Source organism: Humulus lupulus, chromosome 3 (assembly GCF_963169125.1).
Source record: "Humulus lupulus chromosome 3, drHumLupu1.1, whole genome shotgun sequence".
Classification (NCBI taxonomy): Eukaryota; Viridiplantae; Streptophyta; class Magnoliopsida; order Rosales; family Cannabaceae; genus Humulus; species Humulus lupulus.
In genome coordinates, this window is record NC_084795.1 from 123,701,539 (window position 1) to 123,718,975 (window position 17,437).

Genomic DNA, 17,437 nt, shown 5'->3' on the forward strand with positions numbered 1-17,437 from the left:
ACTAAAAAGAAATTAAACTACAAATATGGTTTACAAAATAAATCTGAAACATTAATAATAAAATATGATTTTGAAAAATCAAATCTTATTATTAATATTAACCTAGCTATTTTAAGGAATGATCAACATGCCCATTTTTCTAAATCACCACAAAATGTGAGCTTTAAAGCTCAAAGTGGAAGGTCCAAGGCCCAAAGTACACATAAAAATGGGTTTGAAGGTGGCTGGTGGGTTTGACCCAGCCATAGCCAATGGGAGGAGGCCACGTGGATGGCTGACAGGCTGAGGGAAATGCCTTGGTTGGCCGGGTCGACGCGGGTGGATAGCTCGCGGGTCAGGTGCAGATGTTGGCGCGTGGGTCGGATGTAGGGGTGGGTCAGCACGCGGGTCGCCAACTGGGTAGCTGCTGGGTTGAGGCTGCTCGCGGATGTGTGGCGTAGCAAGGGCGTGCCATGTGGTGCGCTGGGGAAAGAGAGAGGAGGAGGAAGAGGCACGGCCTGGGCCTTTGGATTGGGCCTTTTGGTTCCAAAAATGCCACTTTTTACTTTTTTTCAGCTTTACTTTTTTCTTTCTCTTCTTGCTTTTTATTAATGCCCAAATGAAATTAATTCCTGAAAATTAAACAAAAATTAAATTAAAATTAATATTTTCAATTATAAAATATATTATAATAACTCCATGAAAATATTAATTAAAACTTAATTTATTTTACACTTTAAAACTATTAAATTGTCATTTTTGAGCATTAATCACAACCCCCAACTAGTTTATTGCTAGTCCCTAGCAATTCAAGCGAAAAAGAAAAGTATAAAGTTGAATAATCAAGTCAAACCAAGCAAAATCATCTAAGAATTTAAAAATATCAACAAGAAGTTAGAGATTACTATCGAAACCACTTTAGTTGCAATTCTAGAGTCGTGTGTGTGTGCACCAAACCACATTCATTGAATGATTATGTGATTAGAAATGCATGTGTTAGGTGAATTAAATATGCATGTGAGCCCCATTTGGCTATTAGGGGGCATATTTGTAATTTTAGCCCGTTGAGGGCATAAATGTAATACTTGTGTATATTGTGTTTGGTACCACGAGTGAGTGGTGATATATCTGTGATGCACGATTCAAGACGATCATAGGGAAAAGTTTAGTTAAATAGTCACAACGGGGTCGAATACCCGGCTCGGGAGGAGCCTAGGGGTATTTCAGGAATGTAGTATGTGTTCGCGAATTACAGAGTAATGATTAGTAATCTAGTAATTATTTATACATGTCGAGATTAAACGGGAACTTATAGGAACAATCGAGAAAGTAGCGGGACATGGAAAATGGCAGAATTGCCCTTGGTGGCACTTGAGGATGTAGATGGGCTTAAGGGGCATTTTGGAATTTTGGCAAGGGATATACATGGTTTACGATGCTGAGGTTCTAGAGGGACTTAGAAGACAAAAAACAAAAGAAAAATGAAGCAATAATTCTCGGCCTTGCTCTCTCTCTCTCTCTCTGCACGAAGCAATAATTCTTAGCCTTGCTCTCTCTCGGCCCACTCCCTCTCTCATTGATGCTTAGAGATTTTTGAAGAAAATCTGAGGATCCTAGGCTAAGGAAGTGAGGAATTGGCAGCTTGTTGTGCTGGGAAGTGGTTCAGGGTCAAATTAAGTTCAGAGGTGTTATCCAAAAAACAAGCACGGGTGACGTGGCAAACATTTTTAAACACGTGGCTTACACCTGGCAGAGGATCTGTTCGACCATCGACCAATGAGATTCCCCTGATGTAACATTTGAAGTTTCTATACGACCAACATGGTCATATACTCCGCGTATTTCAAGATGATCTTGGATAAATCATAATCAATTCCAAGATTATCTCCTATGATTCCTGATTATCCGATTAATTAGGAACGAATATCTGTAACAAATTCATGTAATCCTCCTTGAGCCTATAAATAGAGAAAGATAGCTCAAGGAAGGGACTTTGGGCTGATTTAAGTTTACGCTTTATAAGAGAATTAAGGCTATTATCTTGCGATTGTATTGTTCATCTCTCTCAGGTCTGTGAAGCTCAAAGAACCCTAGTTCTTTGATCACTCCTTTGAGAACTAATATCAATAATAGCTTAAGTGGACGTAGGTCATTACCATTTCTTGGGGCCGAACCACTATAATTTTACGTGTCCTTTACTGTTTTTGCTATTAAATCTATTTCAACACATCTAGTCACATCAAGCATTTGACTCCGTGTCAGTTGACCAAATCGAGGGTCAACATTCTGGTGCTTTCATTGAGAGCTTGATACGAAATTGTTGAAGCATTAACGGCGAAAACAACAAAGAAGACTGGGCAGGCGGCTGGCGCTGCACCATCTCAGCCCCCTCCTCCTCCAAACATGGCTGAAAATGAGCCACACTTGGAATTTGATGAGGAGGAACTGGACTCCGAGACACTGAGAAATACCCTGGGGGTATTGCAAGATGAACTGGCCAATCTGAGGGCCAATCAAGAAAGTGCTGCGGAGATTATGGCGCGGCAGCAGCAAGAGATAGAGCGACAACGCCAGGAGCTAAGTGAAAGACAGGCGGAGATGGACCGCCGGCAGAGGGAGGCCATGGCAGCCCTCGAAGCAGCCCTGCAGTTGGCTAGGAATTAGGCTGCACCTGCCTCACAGCCTGATTAACCTTCGAATGGGCCACCCCAAAGGGGTCCCAATCCTAGCCCTCCGATCCAGCCAACGAGCCCCCAAAGGCCCGAGCAGCCGCCAATGCCTCAAGATGACGTCCCACCAAGGGATCCTGAAATGCAGCCTCCATCCTAGGCTGGTCGTGGCAATCCCCCACAGCCAAGGTAGAATAGGGCCGGGCAGCAGCCCCGCAGTCCTAGACGCCATAGGGGTGAAGAGCCGAACCCACCGAGCAGGGGGCAGTGTCCTTCTGGAAACAGAAGGAACTCAGAGATAAGCTTTGCGGTCCGGGGCCCCCCACGGCATGATAATGCACGGGGACCTACCGACCAACGCAGGCCACCCTCTGACGCTCGGGAAGTTCCAGCCCGAGGAGGTAATCGAGGGGACAGTCGGTCCCACCATAGCCAATCGAGGTTCAGAGATGGCCATGGTTACAATGAGGCCGACTCAGGCAGAGGAAATTCTGATCGAAGAAATGAAGAGAGAGGTGGGGGCAGAAGCCCACTACCTAGAGAAGACCAACAAGAGAGACGTAACGCTGGGGGGCAGCCCAGACAAAACAACGTCTTTAACCGGCTCGGAGCAAGCGAGCAACTGCGAAGAGACGAAGACTTAAGGGATGTACTCAATGACCTCCGGGAACGGCACGACGAGTACATTCCCCCAGCAACAGAGGCCCCGGCGATTCCTGACGCCGTGCAAGCCCAAATAGATGCCCTGAACCAAGCAATACAACAGCTGAACGGGGGAAGAACGTCTCATATCGAGTATGACAGGAGAAGAGGCACTCCTTTTGTTCAAAGGATAGCTGTGGCAGAAACTCCTAGCAAGTTTAAGATGCCCACGCTTCCGAAATTTGACGGGTATGGTGATCCGGTATCTCATGTCAACAAGTTTGAGATACAGATGGACATTCAGAAAGTGTCCGAAGACGCTCGGTGCATGATCTTTCCTGCAACACTTTTTGATGCTGCATAGGGGTGGTTTTTCAAATTCCCTCCTGCAAGTATTGTTTCTTGGGAGATGTTCGTAAAGGAATTTTATGGACAATTCTATGCGGGTCGTGTGCACCCAACTGAGGCGAACCAGCTGGTTGAGATACGCCAGTAAGAAGGAGAGCCACTGAAGGATTACGTCCAGCGCTTTATGCGAGCAGCTGCTGGAGCTAAAATAGTGGGAGATGATGGCAAGATGATGGCCCTAACTGCAGGAGTTAGGCGTCGTACGCCTTTGTGGAGTAGCCTCAGGAATCATGGAGTTAAGACTACCCAAGAATTCTTGGCTCGGGCTAATCGATACATCAAGCTCGAAGATGCCATTGCCAGCGAGGGAAAGCCCCCAGGCAAAGATAAGGGGACTGCAGAACCCGCCAAAGCCGCCAATGGGTCAAAACCCAACGGCAACGGCAAAGGCAACGGGAACGGCAATGGAAACGGCAAGAATGGGGGGAAGAGACCCCATAATGAACCTTCCACCTCCAAGAACAAGCGCGCTAAGGGAAACCGTTATGAACCACGGTTCACTAACTACACTGCCCTTATTGAGTCTCAAGGAGAGGTGTATCAGGCCACGAGTTCCAATGTGCCTTACAAAAGACCCGCTCCCATTCGAAAGGATATTTCGAAAAGAGATACTACCAAGTTCTGTCGTTATCATAACGACTACGGGCACGAGACGAACGAGTGCAACCAGCTGAAAGACGAAATTGAGTTCCTTATCAGACAAGGACACTTGAGGACATACGTATAGGCCTCGGGAACATCCCAACGAGAGGCTCCAGGTGGCAAGGAACAGGCGCCTGCACGCCAACGCTCGCCACCTTTGCAGCCTGATCCCGTAGCTGGCACTTTACTCACCATCTGTGGAGGCCCGCACCTCGCGGGAAACAGTGAAAAGGCAAGGGAATGATATGCTCGGACCCTACGCCATGACCAAGACATCGAGATGATGACTGTGGAGGACCGGGCATCACAGAAGGCTCGGTCAGAGGACGGTGAAATAACCTTCTCTGACAGCGACGCCCAGCATGTCCGATTCCCACATTCCGATCCGCTGGTCGTGGATGTTCAAATCGCCAACATGATGGTAAAGAGAGTGCTGGTCGATACAGGAAGTTCAGTTAACATCCTGTATAAATCTTCGCTGGAACGCATGAAGTTTTCTGTCAATGACTTGGAGCCCTGCAACCAAACAATTTACGGCTTCTTTGGTGAGGGACTCGCCCCAACAGGGTCAATCAGACTTCCGGTAACAGCAGGTAAAACGCCTGCTACCAGGACATTACTCGCTACTTTTATAGTAGTCGATAGTCCTTCGGCGTACAATGCTATAATCGGAAGGCCCATATTGGTTGACCTTCGGGCCGTCACCTCAATATGGCACCTGGCCATGAAATTCCCGACAGACGCAGGGGTAGGATGCGTGTTGGGAAATCAGAGGGAAGCAAGGGAGTGCTATAATGCCTCAATTACTAAGGCCAAGAAGGGAACGCCGAGGAGCACTCCCCCAGAAAGGTTGCAGATGGCCATAGATACACAAGCCCAATCAGGTGATGAAGTCACCAAATAGGGCGTTGCCCAAAGTGAGGATAGAGACTTAGATCCTTGCTTTGGGGATTTAGAGGAAGATGTTAGACCTGTTGAGGACCTCGAGGAGGTCCAGCTTGATGAAGAATTTCCGACCAGAGTTGTAAAGGTCGGTAAAAATTTGGAAGCAACAACGAAGCACGCACTAGTGGAATTTTTAAGGAAGAACCAGGAAGTTTTCGCCTGGTCACATAAAGACATGGCTGGGATAGATCCTGCAGTCATCAGCCATGTCCTGAACGTTGAAAAAAGCTTTCCACCCGTGCAACATAAAAGAAGGCTCCTTGATAAAGACAGATCAAAAGCCTTAAAAGAAGAAGTTGAAAGACTGCAGGAGAATGGGTTCATCAGGGTGGCGTTTTATCCATCGTGGGTCTCTAATCCAGTACTAGTTCCCAAGCCTAACGTCAAATGGCGAACCTGTGTGGATTTCACAGACCTTAATAAAGCCTGCCCAAAAGATTGCTTCCCACTCCCAAGGATCGACCAGCTGGTCGATGCCACTGCAGGACATGAGATCTTCTCTTTCATGGATGCATACTCAGGATACAATCAGATCAGTATGCATCCCCCTGACGAGGATCACATTAGCTTTTAGACCGATACAGGGTTATACTGTTATAAAGTGATGCCCTTCGGACTGAAAAATGCTGGTGCGACTTACCAGTGATTGGTTAACCACATGTTTAAGGAGTTGATTGGAATAAACATGGAGGTGTACGTGGACGACATGCTGGTAAAGTTGAAAAAGGCAGAAGGACATGTGAAGGATTTGCAGGAGTGTTTCAACATTTTTAATAAATATCAAATGAAGCTAAATCCTCTCAAGTGTTCCTTCGGAGTAGGATCAGGGAAATTTTTGGGATTCATTGTCAATTCAAGAGGAATCGAAGCCAACCCTGAAAAGATCAAAGCCCTGATAAATATGAAATCGCTGGTAAGAATCAAAGATGTGCAAAGTTTGACTAGAAGGATTGCCACACTCAGTAGATTCATTTCAAAGTCGATGGATAAATGCGTCCCATTCTTTAATCTACTTAGAGGCAACAAGAAGTTCGAGTGGACTTGGAGACTGCGAACAGGCTTTCCAAGCCTTAAAAGCCCACATGGCACAGCCTCCTGTCTTATCAAAACCTATTGATGGAGAAACTTTGTTCATTTACCTGGCGATCACCGAATATGCTGCTAGTGCGGTACTAGTAAGAGAAGAAGAAGGCGTATAAAAGGCAGTTTATTATGTGAGCAAGAGGTTAATCGGGGCCGAATTGAGATATCCTCCCATCGAAAGATTAGCCTATTGCTTAATTTTGGCCTCAAGGAAGTTACGTCCTTACTTCCAAGCCCATCCCATCACATTCTTAACTGACCAGCCCCTTCGGCAAGTTCTACAAAAACCAGAGGCAGCTGGATGTTTGTTGAAATGGGCAGTCGAACTGGGGCAGTTCGATATAACGTATTCACCGCGAGCAGCAGTAAAAGGACAAGTCTTGGCTGATCTTATCGCCGAATTTACTGAACTCCCAGACAATGAGCAGTGCGAAAAACCTAGTGCGCCTGAGCCCCAAGTTGAAGCTCCTTCGTGGAAGTTATTCACGGACGAATCGTCCAACGAATCTCACGCAGGAGCAGGAGTGATATTGATAATGCCAGAAGGGCATCGATTTCACTGCGCGATTAGGTTTGATTTCACCGCTTCAAACAATGAAGCTGAGTATGAAGCCCTACTCGCTGGGTTAAGGTTGGCCAAAGACATGAGTATAAAAGTGCTGGATATTTACAGTGATTCACAACTGGTAGTGAATCAAGTCTTGGGGGAGTATCAAGCCCGAGGCCTGAAAATGATGGCCTATCTGAACAAAACCAAGGATTTGTTGGCACAGTTTGAGAAATATACCCTCCAGCAAATACCTCGAGATCAAAATTCAAACGCAGATGCCTTAGCCAAACTCGCGAGTGCGAAAGATGCTGACACTTTAAATATAGTGCCAATGGAGCGGCTACGCGAGCCGAGCATACGAGCAAATGAAGCCAGTATGGAGCTACGGTTAGAAGATACATGGATGGCATGCGTACTTGGAGTATCTCACTAGTGGCGTACTACCATCAGATAGAAACAAAGCCAGGACTCTTCAGAGACAGGCTGCTAGGTACATACTGGTCGATGGTTTTCTATACTAAAGAGGATATTCCATGCCACTGCTCAGATGTATTACACCAGAAAAGGCTAAAGAGCTGATGAATGAGGTACATGAAGGCTTTTGTGGGGATCACGCTGGGGGGCAGAGCTTATCGAAGAAGATTCTGAGGCAGGATTATTTCTGGCCGACCATGAATGAAGACTCGATGGAGATTGTGTGAAAATGTGATAAGTGTCAGAGGTTTTCCAAGATCCCACGCGCAGCTCCTAACGAGTTAAAGCAAATGCAAAGTCCATGACCCTTCGCAGTATGGGGTATCGATTTAATTGGGTCCTTGCCAACAGGAAAAGGTGGAGTAAAATACGCAGTTGTAGCAGTCGACTATTTCACCAAATGGGCCGAAGTTGAGCCACTCGCCACCATAACGACAAAGAAAGTGCTTGACTTTGTCATCAAGAACATTGTTTGCCGATATGGATTGCCTCGAAAGATTGTCTCAGACAACGGCACCCAGTTTGACAGCAACCTGTTCACAGACTTCTGCGAGAGGCATGGAATCATCAAGAGCTTTTCTTCAATTGTGCATCCGCAAGCAAATGGGCAAGTCGAAGCAGTCAATAAGACACTAAAGGATACCCTAAAGAAAAGACTCGAGGAAGCTAAAGGAGCATGGCCAGAACAGCTGCCCGAAGTACTCTGGTCGTATAGAACTTCTCATCGAACAGCAACAGGTCATACCCCGTTTTCCTTAGCATACGGGTATGAAGCTATGTTGCCAGTCGAGCTAGATCCGCCCTCACATCGAAGAATCACATACGACCAAGACCAAAATAATCAACTGTTGATGGAGTCCCTAGACTTAGTTGAGGAAAAACGAGAAAAAGCCCAACTCCGAGTAGCTACGTACCAGCAATAAGTCGCCCGGTATTTTAACTCTAAGGTAAAAGAAAGAAAGTTCAACGTCGGAGACTTAGTACTTCGACGAGTTTTCTTAAACACCCGCGACCCGGCTGCTGGAGTACTCGGACCAAACTGGGAAGGACCTTACCAGATTGAAGAAGTCCTTCATCCAGGCACATACAAACTTGAACGCTTAAATGGAGATCTCGTTCCACCCTATTGGAACGGAGAACACCTGCGCAAGTATTATCAATAAACAGTCCTTAAAGAACTGGCTTATATTAATTTTTACTTTTCACAAGTTTTGAAAAAGGGTTAGTCATGTTGTATGGCTAATCGCTTATAATTGTAAGATCTTTTTAAGATCACTCGTAAAGACATGTTTAGTCCAATTTAATACGAGAATTATAAGGGACTGTGCGCAGCCAGTCATTCTTGCCAAACCTTTGTAATTTTTTTTTACAAGTATTTGTTCATTACGTGTGTTGTTTTGCTGTATCACAAGTGTTGCATTTTATGCCGAACAGTAATGTTTGTACAGGTCGTGGTCAAGGCAAGTGACCAAGGACCTAAAGCTCCTCAGTCACTTAGGGGGCATATAAGGTACATCGATAGCAAAGCATACCAAGAGGTATGTAAACACATGAACAAAATAAGTGAAAGCATGCTACGGTACTTAGAGTATTTTTCAAAATTTATATTTTGTTAAATCAAGCCAAAGTACTATGCTAAGTTCGGTCATGCGAACATATGTTATAATAAGCAAACATATTATAATATCAAAAGGAATTCTTTTACACCGCAAGCAGTACTGCTTGGATGTAATTGTTCAAAAGCAAAAGTAAAATAAGTTGCCCATGCAGCAAAACTAGAGAAAATTCAGTCTTTACATCACGACCCGTAGGTCGTGTGATTAAAGAAATATAAAAGAAAATTTTTATGGAGCTTGAGGAGTAGGAGGATCCTATGGAGCATTCTGGTCGACCACGCCTCCTGCAGCTTCTCCTCCCTCCACTCTGGCGGCCGGCAGAATGTCTGGGGAAGTAGGGACCCTGGCTCTCTCTTCGGCAGCCAACCGAGCAGTGCAGCGAGCTAGCTCTGCCTTCCTGGCATCCTCTGGGAGGTAGGTGAAGTTGGCACTTTGGTTGTGTTTCCAAAAATCATAGAAACACTGAAGTGTCACGTTCTTATACCTCTCCAGGTCCTTGGCATTAGTAAGCTTAAGCTGCTCCACCTGGCTTTTAAGGACAGCAATGGTCGTGTCCTTAGCAAGATGCTCCTCCTTAAGTTTTTTGACTTCACGCCAAGAGGTCTGGCTAGCATCTTGATAGTCATCCCTCTGCTTCCTGGTAGTTTCCAGAGAAGCTTGCTTTTCTGCCAGCTCCGCCACCAAGGCATCCTTCTGCTGGGTGACCACCTCCAGCTCCCCAGCATGCCTAGCCTCCGCGGCTTGAAGCTCCTCAATAACCTTCGCCCGAGACTGCTCGATGCTGGCACTAGCGCGGGCACGAGCAGCAGTCATTGTCAGCATGGCCTGCAGTCAAATAATAAGAGTTAGGCCATCAGAAAAGAATGAAAAATCAAGACTATAATCACAAAAAGAGAAAGAGTGCTTACACTGGCCACTTCATTAAGGGCCCTGTTGAGGATCTGGTCGACCCCCATGTTTTCAGCCTCAGCCATTGCCTCCCTACAACGGTCATGCTTCAGGATATGGGCGAGGCGATCCTTAGCTGATCGCAGGGAGCGGCTCGAGAGTTTGGCCCTAGGAAGTTCGGCTTGCTAGGCCTGTTCGTTTGGAGCCACGGGCGAAGGATTTGTGGTAGCAGGAGGGATCTCCTTCTCAGCAGGAGTGGAAGGTTGGGCAGACGGTTGGCCAGAGGGCCCATCCTTTGGAGGATCAGCTGCTCGACTCTTCTTGGCCGAGGGTGCTTGGTTGGACTCGCCATTGTGTTTCCTAGCCGATTTCCTCCTTCGGACTAGGGGAACCTCTTCCTCCTCCTGAGTATTATACAGGTAGAAAACGTTGGCGGAGGCCATGTCTGCAGAAAGAGATAAACATGCAGATAGTAAAGTAAAAATAGATGACAAGTTATGGCACATTAGAAAAAAGACAAAGAAAATTACAAAGACCAATACCCGAGCTATTACTACTTGTCACTACACTATTGACTCTACTAGTCATACACTCACTCTCTGGCATGAAGAAGTCTGGCCCTAGATTTGGAGTATATGTAAAATTGCCGTCCCCGTCAAATAAGTGACAGGGAATTGGAAAGTTATCTAAAAGCGAAATAACAGTACCATTTTCGTTTGAAGACTCATCCAAGTCTATGACAGTCTCTGCTGCCTTTTGTTTCCCCTTCCCTTAGGGGGCAGAAGGCCTTTCTGCTGAGGGGGCGCCAGTAGGTTCCCTGATCATAACCCCAGTCGGTCTCCTTCGAGGAGGAGACGCTGGGGGTTGCTGCTCGGGATGCCCCTCGGCAGTGGCGTCAACCGCCGCAGGTTCCCTCATTTCCTAATGAGGGGTCAGGAGGCCAGACAACCTCAAGTTCTCATCAGTGACCAGAGACTTAATGCTCTTTTCAACATTAGTCATTCTGACCAGTGTGTTGGACCTCAACACCATGTCTGGTGTTGGGTTTGGGTGTAACCATGGTCCTGAAAAGCACAAGATATTTTAGAGAAGTACAAGGAGAATTGTTGAGTAAAAATAGCGACCAGTGGAAAAGGACATTTACCTCCTCGAGCGAAGGTCAGGTTGTTTGCAGTCATGTCGGGCGTGAGGAAATACTCCTGACTGTATTTCCCCACGTTGGAGATGTGGGTGGTGTCACTCAGGAATGTTTGGGTTGTTTCTTGGTGACAAAAATGAAAAAAGCCCGTCCCGGACTGTTGGGGGTTGGACTTAAGGTTAAAAAGGAAGTTGACCTCGTGAGGAGTAGGCTCTGGCCATTTTTTAAGTTTGTAAAGGATATAGAATGCAACAAGCATTCTATATCCGTTGGGAGTAATTTGAAAGGGGGCGACACCGAAGTAGTTCACCACCCCCTGATAGAAGGGATGAAGAGGAAGGGTAGCCCTCGCAAGTTAGCCCTCTGGTCCGCAGTGGGGATCTTGAGATTGACCCCAGTGAGAGGATACTTCCTAAGATAATTGGCAAGCATCCTGAGGGTTACTTGGCTAAGGGGAGAGAGATACCACTCGACATCAGGAAGGGTTGAATGCCGAGGGCGAGCCCTGACCTGAATGCGAGGGTCCGGGACAATGTTTTCTCGACCGCTGGTCGAGGGAACCCTAGCCTGCGAATCAGGCTGGGCAGGAGGATTTGGATTGCCTTCAGGATTTGGTTTCTTTTGGCCAGGAGATTTGGAATGGGCCATTCTGGATGATGATGGTTGAGGTCTGGAAGAAGAGAGTCTTGAGAATGTAATCTCGTGAACGCGTTGAGTGGGCTGTTCTTCACCTTCAAGCAGTTGTGCAAGAAGATCATCTTCGATAGGCCGCTCACCTCCCCACAAATTTGGCATTAAAATCTGCGGACAGAAAAATGGGGAGGTGAGGATGGAGAGTCTAGAAAGTTGGTTAGAATAATGCTGGTCGTGTATAAAAGTCAAACTTTTATACAACAACATTCTAACAAAAAACTAATTTTTTTCACACGAACAGTTTGAAAAATAGATCAAAAAGTGAAAGTAAAAAGTTTTTCTAAAAAAAGCTTTTTCAACTCCTGTAAGGGCGGGAAAAACTCAGTTTTTCAAATAGCATAACAATCGAATTTTTACTTCGATTTTACGTCCTAAATTTATGATCTCGACTATCAAACTGATTCGTAACTCCTAAATGGCAAAGAAACATCATCCTACCTAGCATCACTCGATAAATCCCCTACTTTCATGCACCTCAACCCAAGAACACAGACAATGCCAGAACCTAAAAGTTAACTCACAGCGGCATGCATAACGAAAATAAAGAGTAGAAAAGTTCTGAAACTTACCGAAGCGAAGATTATGGAGGTTGGAAGAAATTCCAAGCGTAAGCGAACGAACGGCTGGTGGTTCTTGAAATGCTGAAGGATGATCTTTAGGAAGAATGAAGGTTCTGATTTAGGGTTTCTTGATAGAGAAATGGCTTGCGTAAAAAGAAAAAGGAGGCTCGAGGAGGCTATATATATTTTGTCTGTGGCATGAAAAAAGAGGTAATCATTAGTTTCCTCTTTTCGAAGCATGGGGAAAGGTGATAGCCGTCAATAGGTTACTTGGGAACCGAAAAGCCATGATTAGACAGGGGTAGGTCACTTTTTCCAAGAATGCACGAACTACTCTGACAGATTTGGTGGGGTAATCAAAGAGTCGTTTCCTTAAAGTTTATTTATTGCTGGTCGTAATAAATAAACTTGGGGGGCAAATGTTATCCAAAAAACAGGCACAGGTGACGTGGCAGACGTTTTTAAACACGTGGCTGACACCTGGCAGAGGATCTATTCGACCATCGACCAGTGAGATTCCCCTGATGTAACATTTGAAGTTTCTATATGACCAACATGGTCATATACTTTGCGTATTTCAAGATGATCTTGGGTAAATCATAATCAACTCTGAGATTATCTCCTATGATTCCTGATTATCCGATTAATTAGGAACGAATGTCTGTATAAATTCATTTAATCCTCCTTGAGCCTATAAATAGAGAAAGATAGCTCAAGGAAGGGACTTTGGGCTGATTTAAGTTTACGCTTTACAAGAGAATTAAGGCTATTATCTTGCGATTGTATTGTTCATCTCTCTTAGGTCTGTGAAACTCAAAGAACCCTAGTTCTTTGATCACTCCTTTGAGAACTAATATCAATAATAGCTTAAGTGGGTGTAGGTCATTACCATTTCTTGGGGTTGAACTACTATAATTTTGCGTGTCCTTTACTATTTTTGCTATTAAATCTATTTCAACACATCTAGTCACATCAAGCATTTGACTCCGTGTCAGTTGACCAAATCGAGGGTCAACAAGAGGTAAGCTCCTAAACTTAAACTTGTTGTTGAATTCTTCTGTGAAATTAAGGTTTCATGAGAGTTAAACTCTAAGTTTGATTTTGGGTGTTTGATGAGTGTGTGGAGTTGTTTGTGGTTTTGTTGTGATGTTTAGGTTATGTGAAAGAGAATTCTAGGCCTAAATCTGAGTTTGGCTAATGATTGGGGTGTGAATTTGGGGGCTCAGGCCGCAGCTCTGTTCTTCAAGCGTCGCGGCCCATGTGCTCGAAGAGGTTGGAAGGCCTCTGTTTTGCCTAGGCACGCTGCGACCCTGGGGGTGCAAGTCGCGACCTGTGTCCTCCAGCAAGGAGGGCCTTGCCCTCTGAACAAGTAGTGGGACGTGGCCCTAAAGGGCATGTCATGACCCTAAATGGGGAAAAATGAGAATTAAGGTTTTAAGGCTCGGGAACTCGAATATTAAGGCTCGAGAAGTATTCTACTACCCGGTTTAGTGGAATTCAAGGTCCCGGAGGCTAGATTAATATTCTGAAGTTATTTATTGGTTTAGAACTTGATGGGTGATTATTATGAATGCATTGTGACTAGGTTTTCAACGAGGCTCGGGATAGAGGACTGGGCTCAGGATCGCGGTATTTGGATAGCTCGGGACAAAGGTAAGAAAACTGTTGTACCTGTAGAGCAGGGCGTGGGCCTATTGTTTGTATTGCAAGGTGCGGCCCTAATGTTTACGTTTTGTATGCATTTAAATATCTATGAATATTATTATGTATGTTATGAATGAACGACGGGGTCGAGAATGACGAAGGCCGAGAACGGTGAGGGTTGGGAACGACGAAGGCCGAGAACGACAAGAAGCTAAGTACGGCAAGGGGTTGGGATCAAATTTTAGCACGCTGAGTGTAGGCCGCTAGGGTGAGACCCTCTTAGGGTGTTGTATCCACCCGCTCGGTGAGGATCGTGAACCCAGGGCCTGGTAAGCGCTTGGGACGACGTTGGCCGCTACGTGTTTAGCCTGTTGGCTGTTTTGTTGTATGTTGTGGATAGTTATGCATATGTTATATGTTTTGTGTTGAGTTTTCTTGCTGGGCTTCGACTCACGGGTGCTCTATGGCGCAGGTAAGGGCAAAGGAAAGGTCAACCAACCATGAGTACGGAGAGCGTGGAGCGACGGGTACATGTTCAACCTGCCTGGCTGCCACGGCCAGGATTATTTTTTGGAAAATGTACTGAAATGGTTGATTTTTTACCTAGGTCGACCATTTGAATATTTTGAGTTGTAATGGATGCCAACTGTAAAACTTTCTATAATTTCAATGAATGTCCAAATTTTATAATTTTTGTCATTAAACGAGTTTAACTTCAGTTTATTCACACTTTTAACTTAAAACCTTGATTAGCAAGATAATGGCACATTTTCAACTCACATAATAACGGCTCTAAGGAAGTAGGGCATTACAACTTGGTATCAAAGGCATGCCAAGGTTTATGGTTCCTGGAGATCGACCGAACATGTATGCTCACTGCCAGTGACAAGCTCGACTCAGGGTTGGTTGATATTTAATGAAATATATGTTTAATTGCTTGCTTAAGTTGCCCTGTTTTCCTGAATATGTAGATAGAACATGATGAATGTGCTGATATATGCATGATGCTAGGGCATGGCCCCCTTGATTGTTGTATGTTATTTGTGTTATGTGGATTTGCTGGTTGTGATTGGTTGATGAGATTGGGAGGTGGTTTTGGATGTTGTTATCATGCTTGATGTGCAGTGTCATTGATTGCAGGCATATTGCAGAAATGCCTCGGCGATTAATTAGACTCCGCAGCAATAGGGTCGAGGATGACAACCAGGGTCAGGACCCTCCACCTGCCCCACTGAATTGGCAACAATTATTTGTCAAGATGGAAGCTATACTTCACCAAACAGAAGAAGAACTTTGATAGTTTAGGCAGCTGGCCCCTCCTCAGGGCATTGAGTTATAGGTTCCACAGGTTGTGGCACTAGTGCCAGCCCAGCCTGCTATAGAGAATAGATGGGAACCTTTGTATGAGAGGTTCAGAAAGCAGCATCCTCCCACCTTCGAGGGTGGTCCAGACCCACTGCGGGCAGAGTAGTGGATGAACATGATTTCTTCCATCTTGGATTTCATGAGGGTGGAAAGGAATGAGAAAGTAGCTTGCGCTAGCTACATGTTGAGAGAACATGCCCGCATCTGGTGGGATATTGTGTCGCATAGGAGGAATATTGCAGTCATGACCTTGGAAGAGTTCAGAAATATATTCAATGAGAAGTATTACAGTGTAGTAGTCCGAGCGACAAAGGTGGATGAGTTTATGAACTTGACTCAGAACTGGATGACAGTTACTGAGCATGCTTTGAAGTTTGACAGGTTAGTGAAGTTTGCACCGAATTTGGTGTCGACTACAGGGCACGAAGAGATCATTTTGTGCGGGGAATGAATGTTATGATCGCCCGTGACGTCAAGATAACTTTGTATCCGGGAACTATCACCTATGCAAAGGTAGTGGACAAGGCCCTTACAATTGAGGGGGCCGAAAATCAGATATGGAGAGAGGGCGCTGCTAGGCGCGATGCTTGGAGGACGGTGCCTCCTTTTACTGGATCTAGCTAGGGTAGTGGCCTCAGTGAGTAGAAGAGAAAGTCCCTAGACTCTTTTTTTCCTCCTGGCTCGGATAGGAGGGCACGGGGTGCTTTCAATGGCCATTAGGGCGGAGGAGACAACTAGAGGAGTTTTCTAATGTGTCCTCAATGTAGGCGATGACATCAAGGAGAGTGCAGGATCAGGGCCTGCTTTACTTGTGGGAGCATTAGTCATCTAAGGAAGGACTGCCCACAAGCCAGGAAGGAAGAGCCGAAAGAGAGCGACAGTCTCACTCCTACCAGAGTATTTACCTTGACCCAGACTGAGGCTGAGGCTAGCCCCTCAGTTGTGACAGGTCAAATTTCTAGTGCTGGTTCTTCTTTTACTGCATTGATTGACTCAGGGGCTACTCATTCATTTGTTTCTACTAGAGTGATAGATCAGCTTTGTATACCTAGTGATTTTTATGCTAGGGTATTTCAGACTTTGTTGTCGACTGGGGAACTGGTAGTCTCCAGGAGATGGGTTATAGCATTGCTAGTAGAGATAGACAGTAGAGAGTTGTCTGTGGTTCTAATTGAGCTAGCAATGGATGACTTTGATATGATCCTAGGGATGGATTGGTTATCAAAGTACGGGGCGACGAATGTATTCGTGGGGACAGTGAATGGACCGCGAGTACCTATGATTTCAGCACTGAAGGCTAGATACCTAATGCAAGAGGGTTGCATAGGATTCTTAGCAAACATTGTGGATACTTCCAGAGTTGTTTCAGTCAGACCGGATGAGACCAAACTGGTATGTGAGTTTCCTAATTTGTTCCCCGCAGATTTGTCAGGGTTGCCGCTACATCAAGAGATCGAGTTCGTCATTGATTTGGCGTTGGGGGCGGAGCCAGTATTTAGAACATCTTATAGAATGGCTCCGGTAGAGTTGAAGGAATTAAAGATTCAGTTGCAAGAGTTACTAGATTTGGGATTCATTAGACCAGTTTTTTGCCATGGGGTGCTCCAGTGTTGTTCGTCAAGAAGAAGGATGGATCCTTAAGAATGTGTATTGACTATAGAGAGTTGAACAAGTTGACCATTAAGAACAAGTACCCACTACCTAGGATCGATGACTTTTTTGATCAGCTACAAGGGAAGACAGTGTTCTCCAAGATTGGCTTTCGGTCAGGCTATCACCAGTTAAGGATTAAAGAGGAGGACATACCAAAAGACTGCTTTCTGCACGAGGTATTGACACTATGAATTCCTGGTTATGTATTTTGGATTAACCAACGCCTCGGTAGTCTTTATGGACATAATGAATAGGGTCTTCAAGGATTATTTGGACAAGTTTGTGATCGTATTCATTGACGACATACTGGTGTACTCCCAGTCAGAGACAGGGCACGAGCAACATCTACGCCTGGTATTACAGCGGTTGAGAGAGCATAGGTTATATGCTAAGTTCAACAAGTGTGAGTTTTGGCTACCCCAAGTAACATTTCTGGGTCATATTGTTAGTAAGGATGGGATTCTAGTGGACCCAAGTAAGATTGAGGC